Source organism: Ambystoma mexicanum, chromosome 9 (genome assembly GCF_040938575.1).
Source record: "Ambystoma mexicanum isolate Mex_15411 chromosome 9, UKY_AmexF1_1, whole genome shotgun sequence".
NCBI classification, from domain to species: domain Eukaryota; kingdom Metazoa; phylum Chordata; class Amphibia; order Caudata; family Ambystomatidae; genus Ambystoma; species Ambystoma mexicanum.
In genome coordinates, this window is record NC_090931.1 from 370,928,266 (window position 1) to 370,950,477 (window position 22,212).

General features: G+C 50.0%; 1 protein-coding gene across 1 annotated transcript in view; it reads right to left on the minus strand.

The window, feature by feature from the left end:
- LOC138488079 (claudin-4-like) overlaps positions 1 to 22,212 on the minus strand; it is a 229,215-nt gene that overhangs the window by 74,672 nt on the left and 132,331 nt on the right. Inside the window, exon 2 of the mRNA XM_069614824.1 lies at positions 10,120 to 10,248. The gene's annotated coding sequence lies outside the window, so the exon portion shown is untranslated. The remainder of the gene's footprint in view (positions 1 to 10,119; positions 10,249 to 22,212) is intronic.

Below are 22,212 nucleotides of genomic sequence, written 5' to 3' on the forward strand. Positions count from 1 at the left end.
ATTACCTCCTTGCTCTGACGCGGGAGCGAGTCGGTTTGATTTGGAATAGGAGTTATAAGACGCTCATGCACTAGCATGAGCGTCCTATTCCAATGATTAGCTCCCTTCGAGGCGCCGGAGCGAGGAGGAAGAAAAAAATGTGACGCATCCTGCTCCCGCCGCCCTTCCACCTGTTGACCAGGGGTGCACGGGGAGTGCGCTAATTCGGCATGCGCGCTGTTGCAACTAAGGCCGGCCCTGCTGCAGGTGGATAGAGCAGTGAGAGATCACCCAGTGTACAGATATCCCTGATCCAATGTGCAGGGACACACCAGGTGGACAGAGCAGGTAGAGATCACCCAGTGTACAGAAATCCCTGACCCAGTGTGCAGGACACTGCAAGTGGATAGAACAGGTAGAGATCACCCAGTGTACAGATAACACTGACACAGTGTGCAAGTGTGAGGAATTTGACCATCCGCATGGCGAGAGTGCGCTTGCCTGGGCTTTTTTGTTTTGATTTTTTAATAATGAAAATGAATGATGGGAGACCAACCTCTGAGAAATGTGTGAGGCCATTCCGCGCACATTTCTTCTACTTCCTGCACCAAACGCATAGTCACATGTACTGCGGTAAGACACTGCCTACAGGTGGCGTCTTCCCCTGTCAAATTCAGCTGCAATGTGACAGCCCACCTTCCTCCAGCCTGGGCAGCCTCATTTTAATATCAAGGGCTCCATGGATCTGCATTCCATTTTTCCTCTGGCTGGTGGCAGTACATACTAACAAGATCATTGAAGCAAGTATGAAGGGGCTTGGTTGCCAGAATGGACAACAGGAAAGGCGGGGCTAACACCCCTTTGGTATGCAATGTGTCAACTTAAAGATAGTTCCCACCTGTCTCTATGAAAGACAGCAAATGGCCTGTCTGCATCCAGCAGTTACCACAGGTGTCCCTGCCAAGCAGACCCCTTTCAGAGGGGAGAAGTATGTGGGATGGGGCATACAGTACGTCTGCTCTCAGCACAAACTACAAGGGAACCATGCTCTTTAATCAAGAGTCACAGAGGGCTCAGTTAACCAGAGAGACAATTTGATCTACAACAGACAGGAAGCTGGGTGGGACTTAGGTATATGTCATCACCTCTTGTCTGTCCTGTTGCCGAGCGCTCTGGTCCTGACCTTATGCATAACAAAATATTGTTGGTGGGGACCCAGGATTGGTTCATTAAGTTGGGCTTAGCCTGCAGCAATCACTTGGGCCCATTTGGCTTTAAAAGAGGGCTGAACCCCTCACTTAGCAGATCATCTGAAGACTTCAAAAGGAGTAAGTAGAAGGACTCATGTGGACCTGATTTGAAGATACTGTCGACCTTACATCTTCCGCCAGTGAAAGAAGGCAAGGAATTACAAGAGGGAAGCAAGATCTCTCCCCTAAACATCTCCCAGGGAACAGAGGGAGATGCCGGACTCAGAGGACCTGTCCAGCAGCTCCAGAACCGGTACCCAGCCAGCACACAGTGTGCCCTGCTGGGTTCAGCCAGCAAGCTTCCTAAGAGGGAAGTGCCAGAGATTCTCTGGACAAAGGACAAGTCCATTGACTGCAATCATTCTCCTGAGCTTTGGGCTGTCTGCCTTGAAAGGACACAAGCCCGGAGAAGAAGCTAGGAGGAGTGCCACCCAAGCATCATCCAGCATCCATCTTTTAAGGACATTTTCGAGAAAGTTGAGCCCTCGTACTGCATCCCGCTGCACCGCTGACTGTTGTCAAGCCGCAGTCACCAGAGCCACCTGAAATGCCTCGACCAGCATTCCAGATCCGCCAACCAGCACAGAGACAATGATTCTTGGCTCAGAGCCACCGTGTAGGCCTTCCTATAGCCGTCCGTCCAGCCTCGCTTGCCGAACTTCCTGCCGCCTGATACTCGCAGCTGTCTCCTGTCTTGAACTCTGTCACAGAAGCTGAAAAGTATCCTGGAACCAACTCAACGCTGTCGAGCATCAATAACCTCTCAAGCAGCAGGTGCATTGTGGTTCTGGCTCCCTGGTCCTTCTCCGAAGGCCCCTAGTGACATTTACAACACCTTGCTCCCTTGCTGCTGAAACCAAATGACGATGAACAGTTAAGACTGATTGCTTCACCGAGTATCCTCCTGTCAGTATCCGGAGTGCATCCCCTTCCTTCATGAACCTGTGTGTCCTCTGTGTTCCTTTGCAGGGTATGTTGTATTTTGTAGTGTGGTAGAACTGTCTGTTGTAGTAATAATAAAGTCAATATTTGTATACAACCTTGACTGGACAGTCCCTTTTTATCATTGGGTAATAATTGTATTTTCGCTGTGTTGCAACTAACCAACGATCCACGACCTTGCAGAGATAAGCCTGCTGTTCCGTCCACGTTACCAAAATTGGACAAGGAGGTCTTATAATTCACTCGTATTCCAATCTGTTAGGATCCCTTCTGGTGTACTAGAGGTGTGGGGTTGATTGATGGTTTAGAAACCGATATTCATCATCCCTGGACCACTGGTGCCCCGGAAGTTGATTCCTCACAGCCGGGGCACTGCAGGTGGATAGAGCAGGTATAGATCACCCAGTGTACAGAAATCCCTGACACACTGTGCTGGGGCACTGCAGGTGGACAGAGCAGTGAGTGATCACCTAGTGTACAGATATCCCTGGCCCAATGTGCAGGGACAATGAAGGTGCACATGTCAATGAGAGATCACCCAATGTGCAGAAATCCCTGACACAATGCGCGAGCACACTGCAGGGGGACAGAGTAGTGAGAGATTACCCAGTGTACAGAAATCCATGACCCAGTGTGCAAGGACACTGCAGGTGGATAGAAATGGGGCATTTACACAGTGCACAGGCAGTGATCAAAGTATGCAGGAAAAGCAGTGTAATTATGAGCCCTTTCAGGCACCCACCTTTGTATCACTCACATACCACCCTATGCACCCTGCCTACTCTCCTCCCTAATACAAACATCGACCTGGCGTCCTGTCTCTCCTCCACCCCACCCCAAAACTGATTATCAACTGTAGTGTCAGGGGTGAAAGAAACTCAGTGAAAGAAAATGCCTCTTATGGACAGCATTACTTCGAGTCATGTTCCCAGCATCATGACACTTCATACACCCTTTCTAACCACCCACCGCACGCACCTCGAGGAAAATGGTAAACTTCATAACCACCCCATTACCCACACACAGCTGTGCCTGCAGCAGTCTAACAATAATCGTGTTTCATTGGAGACGGCAAAAACACTGGAGGTGCAGGTTTGGTTGGTAGTTCAGAAATTGGCTTTATGCCCCAGGCAGGTAATGCAAATAAAGTGTAGAAGAGGTGTCTTAGCCACATAGCGCAGTGGCCTGTGACACCAGTACATTACCTGCCGGACACGGGTTTGTATCCCCATTGGGGGAGATTAAAAATTACCTTATCCAACCCTCCCGCAATAGTGCTCTGGGCAGTGGTGGAAGTGGAAAAAGGGAACTAGTGGTACTCTGGATGCATCCAAAAAAGAGGAAATGGCACGGTGAGACGGATGGCTGGTGGCAGGGGTGAGGTTTTGGAGGGGGATCGGCAGGGTACAGGTGTCATGTGGTGGTGGGGGAGCGACCAGGATCACACACTTTGGCTGAAATTGTTGGATTTCAAGGTCTACAGTAATAATGTCTTCTAGAATTTACTTAGAAAAACACACATTGCATAATAAAGCCACATTACATGTAAATCCTTATAGCAACATCTAAGGCCAAAATAATATATATAAACTATAAGTCCCAGAATGCAAGATAATGGCAACCTGAAAAATCTAGTTAACCCCACTGTATTTTCAGAGATTTAAGACATGTAATAAAAGAAGTCGTGTAATAAACAAAGATAGACATGGTAGTTCTTTGCAACACATCTCCAGCTCGTTGTTATTCATGATGCTCAAAACATTTGATTAGTGGCTTAAGCAACTTTATTTTTTTGTATGTCAAGATAGTAGTCATCATGGATATAAACACATTTTTAAATGGGTGCTTTGAGTTTCCCACGTTAACTACCACAGATTTGCAAGGTAACTAGTGCTTTGCGAGCTCTTTGAGTTGAAAATGCCCCATCATGCATATGAAAGGCTCTGCCACTGATAAAAGAAACCCTAGCACCTTAACGACCTGCAGAGCCACTGGTGCTGTGTGTGTGTCTGTCGAGCTGAGCCTTGTGAAACTGGCAGTGCTTGAATATCCGGCCTGAGCCGAGCCATGGAGAGATGCACGCAGGGACAGCATGAAGAAATCTCTTCCCCAGGATGCAGGGGGCGCTGCGGGTGGGTGCAACCCCATTCGAATGTGCACAGTGTCCAGACATCCTTGCCCGTGGAAGGGAACACTGCACGTGCTGGCCAGTAAGGGTTATGCACAGTGTCCAGACATCTATGTCTGTGTGAAGGAAAAACTATGGTGCAGGCCAGTAAGGGTGGTACACAGTATCCAGACATCCATGCCCTTTAAGGGAACTACATGTGCTGGCCATTAAGTAATGTAGACAATACACAGACATCCATGCTTGTGTAAAGGGAACACTGCAGGTGCTGCCCAGGTAGGGTAATGCACAGTGTCCAGACATCTATGTATGTGTGAAGGAAACACTACGGTGCAGGCCAGTAAGGTTGGTACACAGTATCGAGCCACCCATGCTCTTTAAGGGAACTGCAGGTGCTCGCCAGAAGGGTTGTGCACGGTATCCAGACATCCATGCCCTTTAAGGGAACTGCATGTGCTGGCCAGTTAGGCTTGCAGTGGTGTAAATGGAAACAATTTGGTGGGGCATCCCACAAGACCCGGGGTGGGGGGCGGAGTTTGGGAGGGGGCGATGGCATTTCCCGAGGAGGCAGGGTTTGGGGGGGCAGAGATGGCAGTTGACCTCCGATCAAAGGAAATGTCCAAAATAGTAGTTTAAAACGTCGCAATTTCGTTCATGCTTCTTCTTTTCCAAACTATATATCAATTCCACTTTAAACTACTTCATGGCAATGGTGATGAGTTACTTCACTATGCAGATAATAGTTTTGACCATTGTTGCTCAGTAAATATTATTTAAAACACACAATTTGCATCCCATTTTATTAAAAAAAAAAATCCCCCTTGGGTACTATTGAAACAAGGTGATTTCTGTTCGCCATAAGCAATGTTTTCTTTTACTTGAAGCAGACCCGGCACAGCATCTGCAGCTCCCCTCTGAAAGCAGTTGGGTGACTGCATCTTGTGGGATAGGTTCAATGTTAATAGGGGTATTTATTTATTCTTGCAATATTTGTCAGACACCTGTATATTTCTTTATTTATGCAATCTTTGTCGGATACAAGTATCCGACCAACATTACATAAATAAATAAATAATCTGGGTTCGTGTATCCGACAAACTTTGCATATATAAACAAATAAACCATGTCGTGGCTGAGGACTGCAACTTCCGCTGGTGACCCCTTACATGGGGTCACCAGAGGAAGTTAGAATTTGCATGTCCTGCAGCTGTGAACTGTATCAAAGTCCTGCTGTGTGCACATAGGGGGCAGAGCCAGCGGAGCCCTCATGGTGACAATGAGCTGTGCCGCCCCTCTACTCCGTGCGTCACATGTGTTTTTATTTTTTCAATGTTTTTTTCTTCGAAGTAACCCAGCACAGAGCATGGATTTGGGGTTTGCGGAGGCTGACTCTGGCCGGATCCTGAGATCTGGCTACACATCAGGTGCAGGATCTCAGATCCAGCGGGAGCCGGCCCATTGACCAGCACTGAAGGATCCACGCTCTTTAAGTGAACTGCAGGTGCTCACCAGTAAGGGTTGTCCACAGTATATTGACACCCATGCCCACGTGAAGGGAACACTGCAGGTGCTGGCCAGTTAGGGTTGCAGACTGTACAAAGACATTCATGCCCTTTAAAGGTTCTGCAGGCGCTGGCCGGTAAGGGTTGTACACAGTATCCACGCATCCATGTCCCAGTGTTAAGGGGACAATTTTGGCAGTAGTAAGGGACGTGTAAAGCATGGAGGCAGCCCCTGTCCCACTGGGGAAATGGCCCTGTAGGTGGAAGGATGGAAGAGAATGGGTTGTACACAAGACACGGTCATCCATGGCCGAGCGTGAAGAGGATTCTGCAGGTGGGCGGAAGAGTAGGGGTGTGTACAGTATACAGAGGTCACGTGCCCGGTCTGCGGGGGGCAGTGAAATGTATAGTATGCAGAAACCGACAGTTCTGCACATTGTATAGTGGTCATGTGGCAGGCCAGGGACAATACTCTCTGGCCTATTCTACAGGGCGGAGAGATCGTGCCCCAGCCATTCTGCCACGTGGGCGGGCTGCGTCAGCAGATACATGGAAGACAGAGGTAAGCAGACCGCAGACTGCAGGGACAGAGTGAAGGGCACCCGGTCCACAGTGTATGCTGTCTTACAACACCTTTGATGACTGCACAGGGCGTGCAGAGAGGCATTGCTTCCCGGCACATATAAAGACAGACACCATGTACGAAGGGGTTAATGACTTGGGACTGCTACAGGGTCTTCAAATACCAGACATCATTGGGTCTCATTATAAGTTTGGAGGTATTTTGGTGGTAATTCTGCAGAGATCCCCATGGAGTCCATCCATGGAGTCCAATGGTTTCCATAAATGGGGACTAACACTGCGATACCACCACTTGTAATCTGGCGGTAATTCCGCTAGACCAAGCAGTGGTAACAGTAAATCCATTTGGAGGTATCTCTGTGGATTTACCGCAGTTACCAGCAAACTCATAATGAGGCCCCCAGTGTGTTTGAAGCCAATGGAAGAGAGAGGTTGGAGGTGAAGGCACGATCCAAAGTATCTAATGTGGCAGAGATTGAGTAGAATGCGGATGGAGTGTGGGTGATGTGGCGTGGTAAAAATAAAAAAAAAACTCACTCAGCAACACGAACCGAAGCAGTTTCTTTAGAGCCACTGCTGCATAACCCAAATTGACAGGGGCCACAAAGAGCATTTGCCTCAAAGTAGTTCAGGATAAAGTAGAAGATGACTTGCTCGAAAATGTTGAAGCCGCGAGGCAGATAAGAGACAGGTCTGTAGAAAGAGCAGTGTGTCTTGCAAGATGGGTCCGACTGTGGCCACGGTCTAGTAGGCATTGATGCCAGTTAACAGAGATGAAAAGGGAGGAAGGGGAGAGCACGTTACAGGTGGAAGCGCTTTTATTGCTTCGGTGCAGAGGGATCGATAGGAGCAGAAGGGGGTTTTCTGAGAAATTGCTGAGCTTAGGCTCGGCAGGCGAAGCAAGAAAGTACAAAGGGTTGTAGTGGAGCTTGGCAGAGAGAAGGAAGGGGGCAGAATAAAAGTGGCAACCTGGAGTGTTGCTAGGTCTGGAAAATATCTGGGGCTATGCTAATGTCGGGACTCAGGGCTAGCTAGTCTTTTGGGCGTAGCCCCCGATCTTCTATTTGGGGCTGCAACCAAAAGACCCAGGGCTATAGCCCCCCAAACCCACCCAGCGACGCCTCTGGGGGCAAAAGTGTTCTCATATTTAATGATTTTAGATCAGAAGTAGGAGGCAAAGTCATTAGTGCAGAGAGAGAGGAGTATATAGAGTAAGGTTTAGGTGAGGTGAACATGGCTTGGAGGGCAATCAACAGATTGCAAGTGTGTGATGAGTACCAAGATATTAGATCAATGAAGAAGTAAGCTTTGGCAGAGTCAACAGGAGTGGTGAGGACCCTGGAAGAGTCTTTGTAAGCAGAGAGATTTCTGCCAGGTGCATAAGTGAGGGCACACATGTTCCCCCTGCTGTTGGATGCCCGGGGACAGGAGTAGGCAAAGGAGTGTGCTGGAGAGTGGTAGTTAAAGGGGCTCGCCAATGCAATGTTGAACTCAACAAAGGTAAGCTTGATAGAGTGAGCAAGTGGGGAGCGAGAACTTGGAGCATGTTCCAGTCATCGTCAAGATCGCAGAGGATTGACTCATGCTTCCATTTTCCTTTGGTGATAAATGAGGCAGGGGCATCACTGGGAGTTGGTGAAGAGTATTAGTAAGTGGTCAGAGTATGAAGCATCAAGAGAGAAAGCAGAGACTTTCGGAGAGGAAAACAGGAAGACGCGATCCAGCGATTTGCCATGAGTGTGGGGAGAAAGGTGCCGTTAGTTACCAGAGAGTGGCCAGTAAGCTGCAGTCGCTGGGCCTTGGTCATGTTGGTGAGGTTAAGGGCCCCCAGATGATCAGCAGGGAGAAAAGATCCAAGGTCCTGATTTTGCCATCACAGGGAGTTTAGGGTGATGGGAGTCGAAGTAATTAAGGAGGAAGGTGGTTTTCACTCAGCGAGATTGGGCATTCCAGAGGCCCAGAGTGAGTTCAGTCGGAGGGATGGGAGGAGCTCTAGTCAAGATGAGTGGAATAAATGAGGTCCTAGTGTGCAGGGGAAGAGGCAAGGACATTGTGACAATGTGTCATTTGACAAGTAAGTGGAGGACGGGGATGGATAGAGAGAAAGAGGGAAGGAATACGGTGGAGTGGTGATATGTTTCACAAAAGTATGCACTTGCCCAGATAGAGAGCAAGAGAAATAACAGTCATGCGAAGTAATGGGATGGGGCCGGGGGGGGGGCGGCGCATGGTGGGATTTTAGGAAGATAGTGGTTGGGAAAAGGGGACCTGAGGGTTCACAAGCGGGTGGTGCCTACTCTGCCACGAGAGAACAAACACAGGAACATGGAATACGGCCAAAGCTCTGTAGGCCCAACAGAGTCAAAGAACAGATAATCTTGACCTCTCCCGCCCTCAAACCTGCAAGTGCATCAGGGCAAAGGGGGATGGTCACATGTAGTTCGGGGGCCATTCAGTGAGCAGAAGGCCTCGCCTTTCAATAGCCACAGACTTCGGGCACCTTAATAGCAAAACTGTAGAGGCCAGAGAAAAGGGAGATGAAAGTGCGGGCTGCTGCAACCCCACAAGGTTGATTGATGTTGTCCCCTGTGGCAGGTCTCTGACCCAGTTAAAAAAATGATTAACCTAAGGCTCAAACAATACTATGTAAAAAATGGAACAAAATAACATAGACATGAATGGGAGCGAAAATGGGTGAGAGCACTACCCTCTTCAATAGATAGCACTGCAAACAGGAAGAAAGGGACCCCTAAAAATCTTTGCTCAAGTGTATGGCAGTCTAGAATCAGGGTCCCAGGCGGTTCCCCTGTCGGTCCTTTCTGCTGTATTTAGAGCACGGTTCGGGTTGGGAAGGGCGAGCTGTGTTGGTTGGCCCATGAATGGTATTCAGATCCTGGGCTCAGCAGGTCTTTAGGTCCAATGCTCACCACTCCAATGTTTCTTGTACTGCCCTAAGCAGCTTCAATGGCCTCTAGCAGCAGGAGCCCACAAACGAGACCGCTGCTGAGACGGACAGCTAGACCGTGACCCTGGGGCTATATCTGGAATTGCATACAGCAGCACCCTTTAATGCCGTCTCTTTGGATCTCAGTGTGCAACTGACTCCATGTCCTAATACCAGTATCATGGGGACACCGTAGCGGGGGTGCACATTTTCAGGGTCGCCAGGGCATCCTATGGCATTTGTGTTCAAACCGTCATCGCAAAAAAAAACAATGGAATGCTCTACCCCCTGCTCTGAGAGCTGAACAATCACACTGGACCTTCCGTAAATTGCTGAAAACCTGGCTCTTCGCGTAGAGCACGTGACACTTGACTTTCCACCATCTAACCTTGTTCTCCAATTAAATTTTTAACTTTGCTCATCATCCCTGCCTTGATACCCGTGGGTTCAGTGCGCGATATATATGTATAAATAAATAAACAGGCCATGGTGGGCCCAATAGTGGCAGTGTACTGAGCAGACGGGCACTCTCGAGACCGATCAGGAGGCTGATATTCCGGAACTCTGCAAACTTTTCATTAACTCTTTGAGGACATCATAATCAGAACAGCCTTCTTTTGGCAGGAGCAAAGGGTCGACAAGGTCTCCTGAAGGCAATAACCCTCTGGCTGATCCAGAGAGCAGCACCTAAGCTTAACATTACACGGGGAATTCTGGCTGTGTAGATGGCTGAATTCCAAGACTATTCAGTTAAGGAATCGTGTGTGACCTTAGCATAAGATGGGCACTCACCTTTTGCAGCGAAAGGGCTTCAGACAGTCTTGAGCAGTTGCCTCCAAATCTTGAAATCTAGTTCCTGGCCATCGATAAGGGTGACTAGAAGTCTGGGCGTAGAAGCCTCGCTTGCAGTAGGTCTTCTTTCTGTTGGGAGGATGAAAAAAACTTAATTAGATAGTAGCGAAATAGGTCTCCTGATAGGCTGTTGCCAGGTGACCGGACAACCCATCATTAGCATATGCTCACACAATAGCACACTTCTTCCCCTGTTAATGGAGGGTTAGCAAACCAGCCGCATTAGAAAAAAGGTGGGGGTTGCCTGGGTGCAGGGGGGGCAAAGAAAGAGTAGGTATTTCTAACTGGAATTTCGAGAGGGCCCTAAATGCATTCCACCATGGGGCTGGAATGAAGTGAGATTTGAATGCTTATTTAGTTAAAATGTAGGCAATTTAGGAAAAGATCCAATTGTAATCAGTTTTCCTCTCTGGTGCCCATTTGGAGACAATTCAGCAGGCTGCCACTATTACCTTTTGAAGTTGTGATTGGTGGCTAACATGCTCATTTTGATCATCGTGGACAATGGTACTGATGCGTAGAACCCACATGTGTGTGCCCATCCTTCTCATTTTCATAAGGCAGGGTCCACAACTTTTGGATCTCCAGATATTTTGGACAATGCCTCCCATGATCCTGCACCATTGACTGTTGACGGGGACTGCTGGTAGTTGTAGTCCAAAACATCTGGAGAGACCAAGATGGCAGAGCCCTGTGTTAAGGGGTCCATGCCTGAAGCGGAACTTGGATTGGATAATCTCCTCGATGCATATTCCAGCTCCATGCAGGGAACAACGCAAGTGTCTCCACCCGCCTCATCTTTTTTTTTTATTTTAATAATTTTTATTGAGATCTTTGGAACAATACTACAGTCAATGTTTAGAAACATAATGTAGTAATCCATTAGTTAATGCGTTAACAGAAAGTAACAAGATAAGGAAACATTCTAAAGAACAGGTAAAAGAATGCACTGTCATCTTATTTTGCTGGTATATTGCTTTGACAATGATATCTAATACATAAAGATGCAACATATGGAACTATATATTATGAACAACTTAGCATTGAAAGATACTACATTAAGATTGATTAAATAGGGGGAAGACAGACATCGGACACTTAACAAACAAGAGAAGAAAGGAAGAGGGGAAGATATGGCACCATAGCATATAATACAAATATTCAAAATGGCAGCAGAAGTTATATATACATTGTAATATATATGGAACATCTGAGGAATGTGTAAGACATGAAGAGGTCACTTTAATGTTACCACGCATGGAGGCGTGGATGTTTACGGATAGGAATGGCGGCTGCTATGTTTTTGCCCGGCAACTGCAATACACAGGCTTGTAGATGTTGGTACACAGTAGCATTCATGTTGTTAGGTCAGAAATGATATACACTGGTCTTTGAAACCGTACTTCCAGTAGCACTCACCGGATTAGGTCCTTTCTTTTCAGTGTTTGCTATGGGCAGTATGACTCACGTTAAGGCAATTTACAAAGAGCGTGTAGAAAGTTCAATAGCAGTTAATTTGTATTGCTTCATGTGTAAATGCCTGTGCGGCTTCTTTACAATGCAACACAAAACTGTACTTAAACAAAAACTATGCAGGCAATGTTTGAGGGTTCCACAGTAGTGCCTCAGCACAGCCCTAGAACTGCAGCAGAATGAGCAGCCTGGCTATTAAATCCACAGCAGTGGATGCAATTAAACAGGCAGTGGTCGAAGTGGGCGGGAGCAGTCGGGAGCGGTGCTCCTCTACTTCTTTTAATTAAGTTTTACTGTTCCTATACTTTTACTTTAAAAAGAATCAGTTCCGGAATGGTTTTGCTTCAAAATAAAAGTGTAGAAAGCAGTTGAAACGTGCACTTCCAGTGCAGTGCACTGACTGAACATTCCCTTAAACTGAAGGCACATGCATTTGGGGAGTTATATTGTGCATGGGAAGGAGTGTGGCGATGTGGTTTGCGAGGAGCGGAGCAGACAAGTAGGGAACATAGCTCCGCTACTTCTTTTTGTTCACTTCGACCACTGGTTGTAGGGACTCATGTCCTCACTCCTCTCTGGGCACTGGGTTGCGAGGGGAAGAGCTTGCTGATGGGCTTCGTGAGCTGCTGACTCCCTCATTGTCTGACATGGTTCTAATGCAGAAGATTTAGGCAAAAGCTCACCTTGAAGCTGCCTTTTATTGACATCTCGTGGGCCACACGTGAGTGTTCCTGTAGGCAGCACTGTTTGTATAGGCAATTGACCACAGGGTCTTCCGGGTCACGTGCTCTCTCCTTTCTGACTGTGCTGATAACTTTAATTTCCTAATTTCCTCTGTGGCAATGCAACTGAAATGTGCAACACAAGCTGTGTTCAAAATGAATATAATTTCCTCTGTGGTGATGCAGTGAAACGTGGAACACAAATGTTGAGTACACCGCGCGTGCCGACGAGATCGTGCTTCGGCATAGGGCAGGGCCTCTTGTTGCTGCGTGCACGCAGCACCATGCAAAATTATCCAAATGGACTCACGGCGCTGCCAGGCCTGCCGACGCGATGTAAGTATTCTTCTTGAGCGCCCGGTGCTGTGTGGAGCCGAGGCACTGGTTCCCGAGTCGGATGGGGAAGAGCACTCACGGTGCAGGCACTGCGTGCCCCTGGGGCGTCCTGGGCTTCCGTCAAGTCTGTGGAAGTTGGAGATCGGCGACACGGTCTCGGCGGGCTATGTTGTTCTTCCCAGTATGATGTGGCGTTGCCCTTTAAGGGTACGCACGCGACGGAGTGACGTGCACTCCGTCGCGTGCGCTGTTAAATAAACCGGGCGTTCCCGGTGACATCACAATCACCGGGGAGCCCACACTGGAAGCACTCCTGTCTCTGTGTCTCTCTGTCACGGGGGGTGGGGGGCTCACGGACGGCGGCAACCGGAGGCCGCCAACAGTGGCGACGAAGGTGGGATCGCTTCCTGGAACAGGCGGAGACGTTCGTTGGGAGCGTAGATGATCATACGTGACCGCCCCAGCGAATTCTGACCGCGGAGAAGGAAGTAACACACGCGGCCGGCGGCGATTTTGATAAATAGGCCTCGGAGACTCACGGCTTCATAACGAAGCGTCGGTGAGCCATCCGGACTCAATTTTTGGAAATTCCAGCGGCGGACGATCGCTGGAGACAATAAATGTCATTTTCAGAATGAATCATTGACACTTTCACTGTTTCTCACCGAGAAGATGGGTGAGACTCCATGGGAAACCTGCTGAACGTACTGGGGGACTTTTCCCCTGCTCAATTTTTGGACACTTCATGGTCTGTGGGCTGGCTGGAGTGGAAAATTCTGCGGAGAGCGCGCCTGGTGAGAGGCAGACTTCGAACCTGACTGCTGGTGGTGAGTTGCGGCCCCATTCATTATAACTTCTGGGGTGCCTGTGCGCTGTCCACCATGAGTCAAGCTGCAGCTGCTGCTGCTGCTCCTGCGCCTCCGCCTGTACCCTCGCCGAAACCACCTGGGTCCCTACAGCCAATGCCTGAGTTTGATATCTCGGGTGCTCCTTCAAGTCTGGGACAGAGGTGGAAGATGTGGATGGATAGACTGGAGATGTACTTCAGGGCCACGATGGAGACAAGTGATGACGGCAAGCTGGCCACTCTCCTGTACTCCGCTGGTCCAGCAGTGCATGAGGTGTTTCTGTCCCTGCAGCCGGTGGATGGGTCGTTTGCGGCGGCTAAGGAGGCTCTCCATAATCATTTTCTGCCAATGGCCAATGCGGACTATGAACGTTTTCTCATGGGAACGGCTCGACAAAAGGATGATGAGACTCTGGATGTGTTCTATGGGCGGCTGCGGAGATTGGCAGCGCCATGTGCGTGGAACGACCCTGAGGTGATGATTCGCAACCAACTCATTCAGGGGTGTGTCTCTGGGAAACTGAGGCGCCAGATACTGCGTGAGCCTGGTATCACCCTTCCCCGCATCCTAGAATTGGGAAGGTGCCACGAAGTATCGGAACTGCGGGCGACCAGGATGGAAGCTAGTGCCCGCCCAGGCAGGGTGGAAGAGGTCTGCGCGGTCGGCAGAGGCCGCGGATCGAGGCGCCCCATGAATACTCAGAGCCCGCGCCTGCCAGGGACTAATTCCTCGTGCCCAAACTGTGGATATGATCTCCCGCACCCAGCTGAATGCCCGGCGGCTGGGGTGAAGTGCGGTAGATGCGGAGGCGCTGACCACTTCGCCAGAATGTGCAGGTCGGCAGCTCCCAAGATAGTGCCGAGGGGGCCAGTTCGAGCCGACTTCTTCCGACCCCAAAGGACGTCCAACGTTGCTCAGGTAGACCAGGGTGGAGAAGGGGCTCCTCAGGAAGGAGAGGAAGAGGAAGAGGACGAGGAAAACGTGTTTTTCGTGTCCAGTGTGAGCATGCTGAAATCCCGCTCCAAGAGACAGCCCAGGTGCAATGTACTTGTCAATGGAGACTCTGTCCCGATGCTAGTGGACACTGGTGCGTCCGTGAACGTGATGGCCAGACAGCATTATGATACCATGCAGGCCCCACCCACGCTGACCGCGCCGAGAGCACGCATATTCGCATTCGGCGGGGATCAGCCCTTGCCTCTGGATGGAGTATTCGTGGCTGATGTTCAGTATGGTGACTCAGACATTCGGGCCAGATTCTATGTCACACCGGTGAGCGACAACACCTTGCTTTGCTGTGCCGCGGCTGAGGCACTGGGAATCGTCACATTCGCCTACTCAGTATACTTAGAAGACATTCAGGTACTCTTGGCCAAACATGGCGCACTGTTTGAAGGCATTGGTCAGCTGGTGGGTGAGCCGGTACGACTCCACATCGATGAATCGATCCAACCTGTGGCGCTGAAACACCGACGAGTGCCGTTTCACCTGCGGGATCTGGTGGATCGAGAGTTGGACAGTCTGGTGGGGCTAGACATCATTGAAAAGGTTGAGGGCCCCACCCCGTGGGTGTCTCCCATTGTCATTGCGCGCAAGCCCAAACAGCCAGAGGCGGTGAGGATCTGTGTGGACATGCGGCTTCCCAATAAGGCCATAAAGAGGGAGCGACACCTAACCCCTACCATCGATGACATTATAGCGGAACTGCAAGGGGCGAAGTTCTTTTCCAAACTAGACTTGAGAGCGGGCTATCATCAGGTGGTCCTGCACCCCGAGACCCGCTACATAACAACATTTACTACTCATCGGGGGCTTTACCGCTACAAGAGGTTGAGTTTCGGAGTGTCCTCCGCGGCGGAGGTCTTCCAAAACATCATAAGAGGGGCATTAGCGGATCTGGATGGAGTCCTTAACATCAGTGACGACATTTTGGTGTATGCAAAATCGGAAACGGAGCATCTGGCACGCCTGGCCAAGACCTTTGAACGACTACGCTCGCTGGGCCTCACCCTGCACAAGGACAAGTGCGAGTTTCTGAAAACAACGATCGAATTCTTTGGGTTCGTTTTCAAGGTGGATGGGGTGTCGCCGGATCCCCGCAAAGTGAAGGACATAAAAGAGGCGCGTCCTCCAGAGAATGTCGCAGAGGTGAGGAGTTTTCTGGGCATGGTTACTTACTGTGGCCGTTTCATTAGGAACCTGGCATCCCGCTCAGAGCCATTGAGATCGCTCACGAAGAAGGACGTCACCTGGCACTGGGGCCCCCTTGAGCAGGCGGCATTCGACGACATAAAAGGGGCGTTGGCGGCGGAAGACACCATGGCGTTCTTCGACCCGAGCCTGCAGACGGAGATCGTGGTGGACGCCAGCCCGTACGGACTGGGGGCGGTTCTCACACAAGTGGGGAATGATCAGGAAGTTCGACCCATAGCATATGCCAGTAAAGCGCTTTCCGACACCGAGCAAAGATACTCTCAGATTGAGAGGGAAGCCCTGGCGGTGCTGTGGGGTTGCAGACATTTCCGCCTCTACATTCTGGGGCGCCCAGTGACTGTGGTCACGGACCACAAGCCATTGTTGCCGATCATGGCGGGCTCATCATCCCGTCCACCAGTGAGAATTGAGCGCTGGATGCTCGCTTTGCTCGAGTATGGAGTGTCATTGATATATCGTCCCGGGGCTAACAACGCGGCGGACTACCTCTCTCGACACCCCAGAGGGGACTCGCAGGACTCTGCATCCGCGGAGGAGGCCGACGAGCACGTCCGCCTAGTCGTGGAGACGGCCACCCCAAACTCCATGCAGGTGGAGGAGCTCGAGGTCGCATCAAAAGGCGACGAATGTTTCGCCATCCTGAAGGAAGCCATGCAGAGGGGCACCTGGAAGACGGTGCTGGAGGCTGTGGAACGCAGGACATGTGAAGCCAGAGTGGCCCTCGAGCAGTTGTGGAGAGTGAGAGAAGAACTGACATTCTCGGAGTCGGGGCTGCTACTGAGGGGTGAGAGAATCGTGATACCCCAGGCCAAAGATGCACAGGTCATCGCACTGGCGCACCAGGGTCACCAAGGCGCGCCCAAAACCAAAGCTCGCCTCCGTCAGAAAGTGTGGTTCCCGGAACTCGAACGGAAGGTGGAAGCGTTTGTGGCGTCGTGCGTATGGTGTCAGGCTGCAGCACCGGCCCAACGAGAACCATCCATCGAAGCGATGCCCAGGGGGACTCGGCCATGGGAAGTGGTGCACGCAGACTCCGGGTCCACGTCGAGGGGCACTCACTTCCTGGTTGTGGTGGACGAGTGGTCTCGATACCCAGAGGTCGGGTTCATAGAGTCTGTCGCGTTTGAGAACGTGGTGGTGGCGCTGGAGAAGATCTTTGCCACCCATGGCCTACCCTCTGTGCTGTGCTCTGACAACGGGGCACCATTCCAGGGCGAGAGCTTCGCCGAGCTCATGAGGGAATATGGCATTCAACACCGGCGGGTCACCCCACTGTGGCCTCGGGCCAACGGGGAGGCCGAGCGCATGATGCGCACCCTCAACAAGGTATTCAGGATCGCTCATGGCAAGGGCGAGTGCTTGCAGAGGGCCCTATACGTTTTCCTGCGGGGATACCGGACCACACCTCACACGTCCACTGGTGTGGCCCCGGCGGAGGCGCTGTTCCAGAGGTGCCCGAGAGACGTCATACCGGAGGTGGGGGACAGGGACCCTGCCGTCATTGACAATGAACAGGTCGAAGAGGAAAGACGAATCAGGACACAGATGGAAAACATCCGGAGGGGCCTCAGACCCCCACACATCGCACTGGGAGATGAGGTGCTGGTGAGGAATCGCCACCCACATGGAAAGCTGTCCCTCACGTATGAACCCGCTCCCTTAGATGTCGTGGCGGTCAAGGGTTCTATGGTAACAGCCTCTGACGGGACATCGTCTGTAACCAGGAATGCCTCGTTCTTCAGGAGAATTGGCGACCCCAGGGTGGACAGCCCGGACAACCGAGAGGGTGAAGGTGTCTTGGATGAAGGTGGGGGAGAAGGACCCGCTGTGGATTCTCCAGCTCGAGGCAGACCCGGTCAAGAGACACCGGCCAGGGACGCTGGCAGGAGGTACCCGCTGAGAACAGGGCGTGGGAAACCTGCCCGTCTCACAGACTATATTACGGACTGAGCTGGCATGGCTGACCGGGGTTAAATGGTCAGGTAAAGACAGGTACCCGCGGGGGATCCAGGGTGGCTGTGAATAAATGGGGGTTCGTTTGGGGAACTGATAGAGTGGTGTGTTTATAAATGTGTGATAGTTTAGTCCCTCCTGTTTCCAATTTGTTGTTATGGAAAAGGAGGAGTGTGGCGTTGCCCTTTAAGGGTACGCACGCGACGGAGTGACGTGCACTCCGTCGCGTGCGCTGTTAAATAAACGGGGCGTTCCCGGTGACATCACAATCACCGGGGAGCCCACACTGGAAGCACTCCTGTCTCCGTGTCTCTCTGTCACGGGGGGTGGGGGGCTCACGGATGGCGGCAACCAGAGGCCGCCAACATATGAGATGCACAGTGGTTCAGCCTCGTCGCCAATATTAAATCCGCAGCAGCAGATGCAACTAAACAGGCAGAAAGGAAACTACGTAGCAAATAAAACACAGGAGCCAGGAGTGTAGGTCAACCTTCTTTAATATCCAACTCTGAACTGCACGTTAGGTGGTAAACCCGCCTCTAGGTTTGCATGGCGGGCTGCAACCCACAACAGGAGTAAAAAGGGGACAGGTGAAATGCCTGTCCTTATGTCCTGAGACAGATGGGCATAGAAAGGGGACATTACGCTGGCCTTCAGCCTTTCATCAGGTGAGTGAGCTCCCTCTCACAGAGCCATGGCAGTACCTAGGACCAAGCTTTATCCAACAGGAGCATTTCTGTGATGTAACACCTAGGAGTGTAAACCTCCTGGCAATTAGTCTTGAGTGAACCAGGCTAAACCTCCCACTTTTTGGGTAGACCTGGGTCGTGCACGTTTTAACTATTTTGGGGAAGCAGCAAAAACATCGTGGGTTCATCCAAAACGAGGACTGCAAAACAGAGCAATCTGCCACCCACTAGGGGCAATAAGAACATGACCTACTGCCCTTCCGGGGCTAGCAGGCCACCGTAGGGCCAAAGCACTTAGGGGCATGTTTTGTACAACACCCGCTAGGTTGACAATGACACATAAATGTTGTTTTTCCGAATGTGCGTTCTAATAACACGAGCCGGCTTCCTCACAAAAGGAAATACGGCTTGCTACATTCAGAGCAAACAGGCCCGATCACACTAGAAATAGAAAACATACTTTTCTGTCTGTAAGGCGTGTGGGCCAACCTACCCTGAAATAGCAGTGTTCCACAAGTTCCTGTCAAGCCGTTAGTAAGGCTGGAGCATATCTAAGGGGGGACATAAGCAGGTGGGGAATTACCAGAGGAGAATGACCAGAACTTTGATGGTGCTTCAGGAGAGGGAGGGGGGAGCCCTATGTTGCTAGGGCGTTACGTAGGGGTCGGGGGAGCCCTGTGGCTAGGGCTAGGGCGTTACGAGGAAGTTAATCTGCCACCTGCATGGTCTGTGAAAATTCGTGGGCCACCACCCCCCTTTTTGAAGCGAAGACCCGTGAATATTCGTGGGTCGCGTGGGCAGAGCGTTGATCACGCCCCAGAAGCAGGCATGTGTTGCAGAAGCTCACACTGCTGTGGTCAGCGGGTGGACTGGCCTTTAGGGGATTCTGGAGATTTCCCAGTAGGCCTCTACACGCCAGGCCTCTTCTGTGTGGTATTGCCAATTGTTCCCATAGGAAAAGGGTTGGGCTGGCTGAAAATGTCTAATATGGGTCCACTTTGAAAATTATTTCCCGGGCCTCTTTTGTTTCCCAGTCCACCCCTGGCTGTCTCTAGCCACTGCCTGCTGCTGCTTGCCAATTGATTTCTTTCTTTCTTATTTGAAGACTCCTGAAACCAGAAAAGACAAGCGAAAACTGCATACATCTTGACTGTCACTTCTGCATGCAGTGTTTCTAATAAGCATCACTTATTTGATTACCTCACTCAGTGAAACTGCAAACTGCACTTCGTCTCATTTTGTGTTCGCTACTGACATCACCAGCCCTGGGGCAAGTGACTACGCCTTTTATTGCTGTAGCTTGTTGCTATCAAAGCCTTTATTTGGAATTTGTCTTAGCTGTCCCGTGAGTCGTAGTGATGTTTGTGCATTTTTGTGGTGGTGTATTGGCGCCAAAATTCATCCCTGCCCTCCCCATGAGCTTTCGCAGGCTAAGTGGGAAAAGCGACAACGGCCTCAAAAATATAGTTGTGAAAATGACTTGCCAAACCTGGCTTAGCGGGCTCGACACGATTGGTTCTCTAGAAAAGCATTGCTGTGAGTTACATTCACTTGGCAACAGAACAGGGACGTTCCTCCAAGGGACATCGACTCACCAAATTAAAAGGAATAGCAGAGCTGGCATCAAGGGACAGGTGACATCATAGAAAGGAAAAGGAAAAGAGTGGGCCTCATTAAGAGGTGGGCGGTAAGGCATTACCGGCACCGGTAAGGGCACCGCTGCCGGTAATCCCTTACCGCCCTACGACGAGTTCCCTTTGCGGGTCCTTCCTTAACGCCTGGTTTTGCGGTACCATTATTGCCACCTTCCCCCTTCCCATTGAGCCCTATAGGGGCTAAAATTGGAATGGGGGAATGGCTCTGGTGAATGGGGAATTGCCGGTCCCGCCGACCTCGGAATGGACCGGTAATTGCTCCATCCACCAGACCGGAGTCGGAATGATTTTGGAGGCAGCCATGGCGCAAATAGCGCCATGGCTACCTCCAACCTCGTAATGAGGCCCACTGTGTCGATATTGCAATTCAGAGGTTATGTGTTGCGTAATGCGCTATAGTTGAAATCTGTAGGAAGAAATATAGTTGATTTTTGCACCTATTGAAGATATTTCCTCGGATCGATTTTGGGTTTGAATTTTAAATGTCAATGATTGAGATCTCTCTGACGATTGCTGTCATTGGGCCTCATTACGAGGTGGGCGCAAAGGGATACTGGGCACCGTTAAGGACATCGGTGCCGGTAATCCCTTTTCGCCCTATTCCGAGGTCCCTTAGCGGGTCCCTTCCTTAACGCCTTGTCTGACCAGGTGTTAAGGACGGGACCCATTAAGGGACTTCAGAGCTAATAACGGTACCGCAAATTGCGGTACCATTATTAGCTACTTCCCCATTCCCATTGAGCCCAAAGGGGGCTCAAATGGGAATGGGGAATGGCTCTCAGAATGGGGACTTACCGGGTCCTCCAAAGTTGGAATGACCCGGTAAGTACCCATTCCGAGAACCCGGACCCGGTATGTGGTAAGAGGGTAGCCATGGTGCTAAGAGCACCATGGCTACCTCCTATCTCGTAATGAGGCCCATTGAGTTCCTAAAATACATTTTAGGATATTGTTCTGGATGATTTGTATGAAATTGTTCTCTATGATTCTTAGTGTGTTAGTTCTGTAAAAAGTTAACATTTTCAACTGTATAACACAATAAATACATTAAAAAGAAAGTAACATCACATGACCTTTGGATATGGTGTTATTACAAGAAGTGGCATCACATGACCTCTGTCTGACCCTGATGACATCACATGAAGTGACATCACGGATGTTTACAAGTTACAATACATGTAAGGATTCATACATTAAATGGCTGCGATAAGTCACATTTATTTTAGTTACTAACCATATTTTAAATTGGGTGCTTCCTTAATATTTGATGGGTGTAGTCACACGATGCTAGCGGTACCCAGCAAATCATAGGGAGTGGTTCCGCTCTCCTATGGAAGTGCAGCCTTCTCCTATGCCAGCACAGCCATACATTACAAGTCACTGCCATCTTATGCTAGCTGCAGACCCACACACCAGATATAGCGATCTATATCAACGAGCTGGACCTGGATAACTGGCCGTCGTCTGAACTGGCCATGCATGCGCCTTTCTTTCACACAGCATCACTAGTTTCACTGCTCATGTGCAACTCCTCACCCATATTATGCAATGTGCTGCGTGATTGTGTAATGCAATGTCAGACTGCACAAGCACTTCACTGCCATAGGAATGGCAGTGAAGAGCTCTTGAAATGCTTCCTAACTACACATAAGATCTCTCCTTCTGCTGCGGAATGTGCCTTGTTCATGAGCTAGTCTTTAGAGAGTTTTTTTTTTTTGCGTTTTGAGAGTTTCTAATGCATTGCAGATTTACAAGTGCATCAACTGCCCAAATCTTAATTTCTCTTGCCGCTGAAAACGGGCCTAGTTTGGGAGTTCCCTTTGGAGCAAATTAGTGTGGGCTCCACTGCTTTAAATTTAAATGCATGTGTTTTTAAAGGGATTCTGGTTGTTTTGCAAACGTGTTGAATAGCCAAATGCATATTATTTATGTTTATCCTGTTTCTGTGAAAGGGCCTGCTCTCAGAGTCCGCTTGAGCCAATTCATTTGTTTTTTTGATAGGTTTTAATACAATTCTGCCTGTTTTTTTCAAAGGGTTTGTAGGGTAACACCATTCCAATACATGCAAGTCACCAACAGTGCATAGGAACATTAATGCTTTGCTATTAAAAATGCCATGCCACAATGAAAACATGTCCCACTG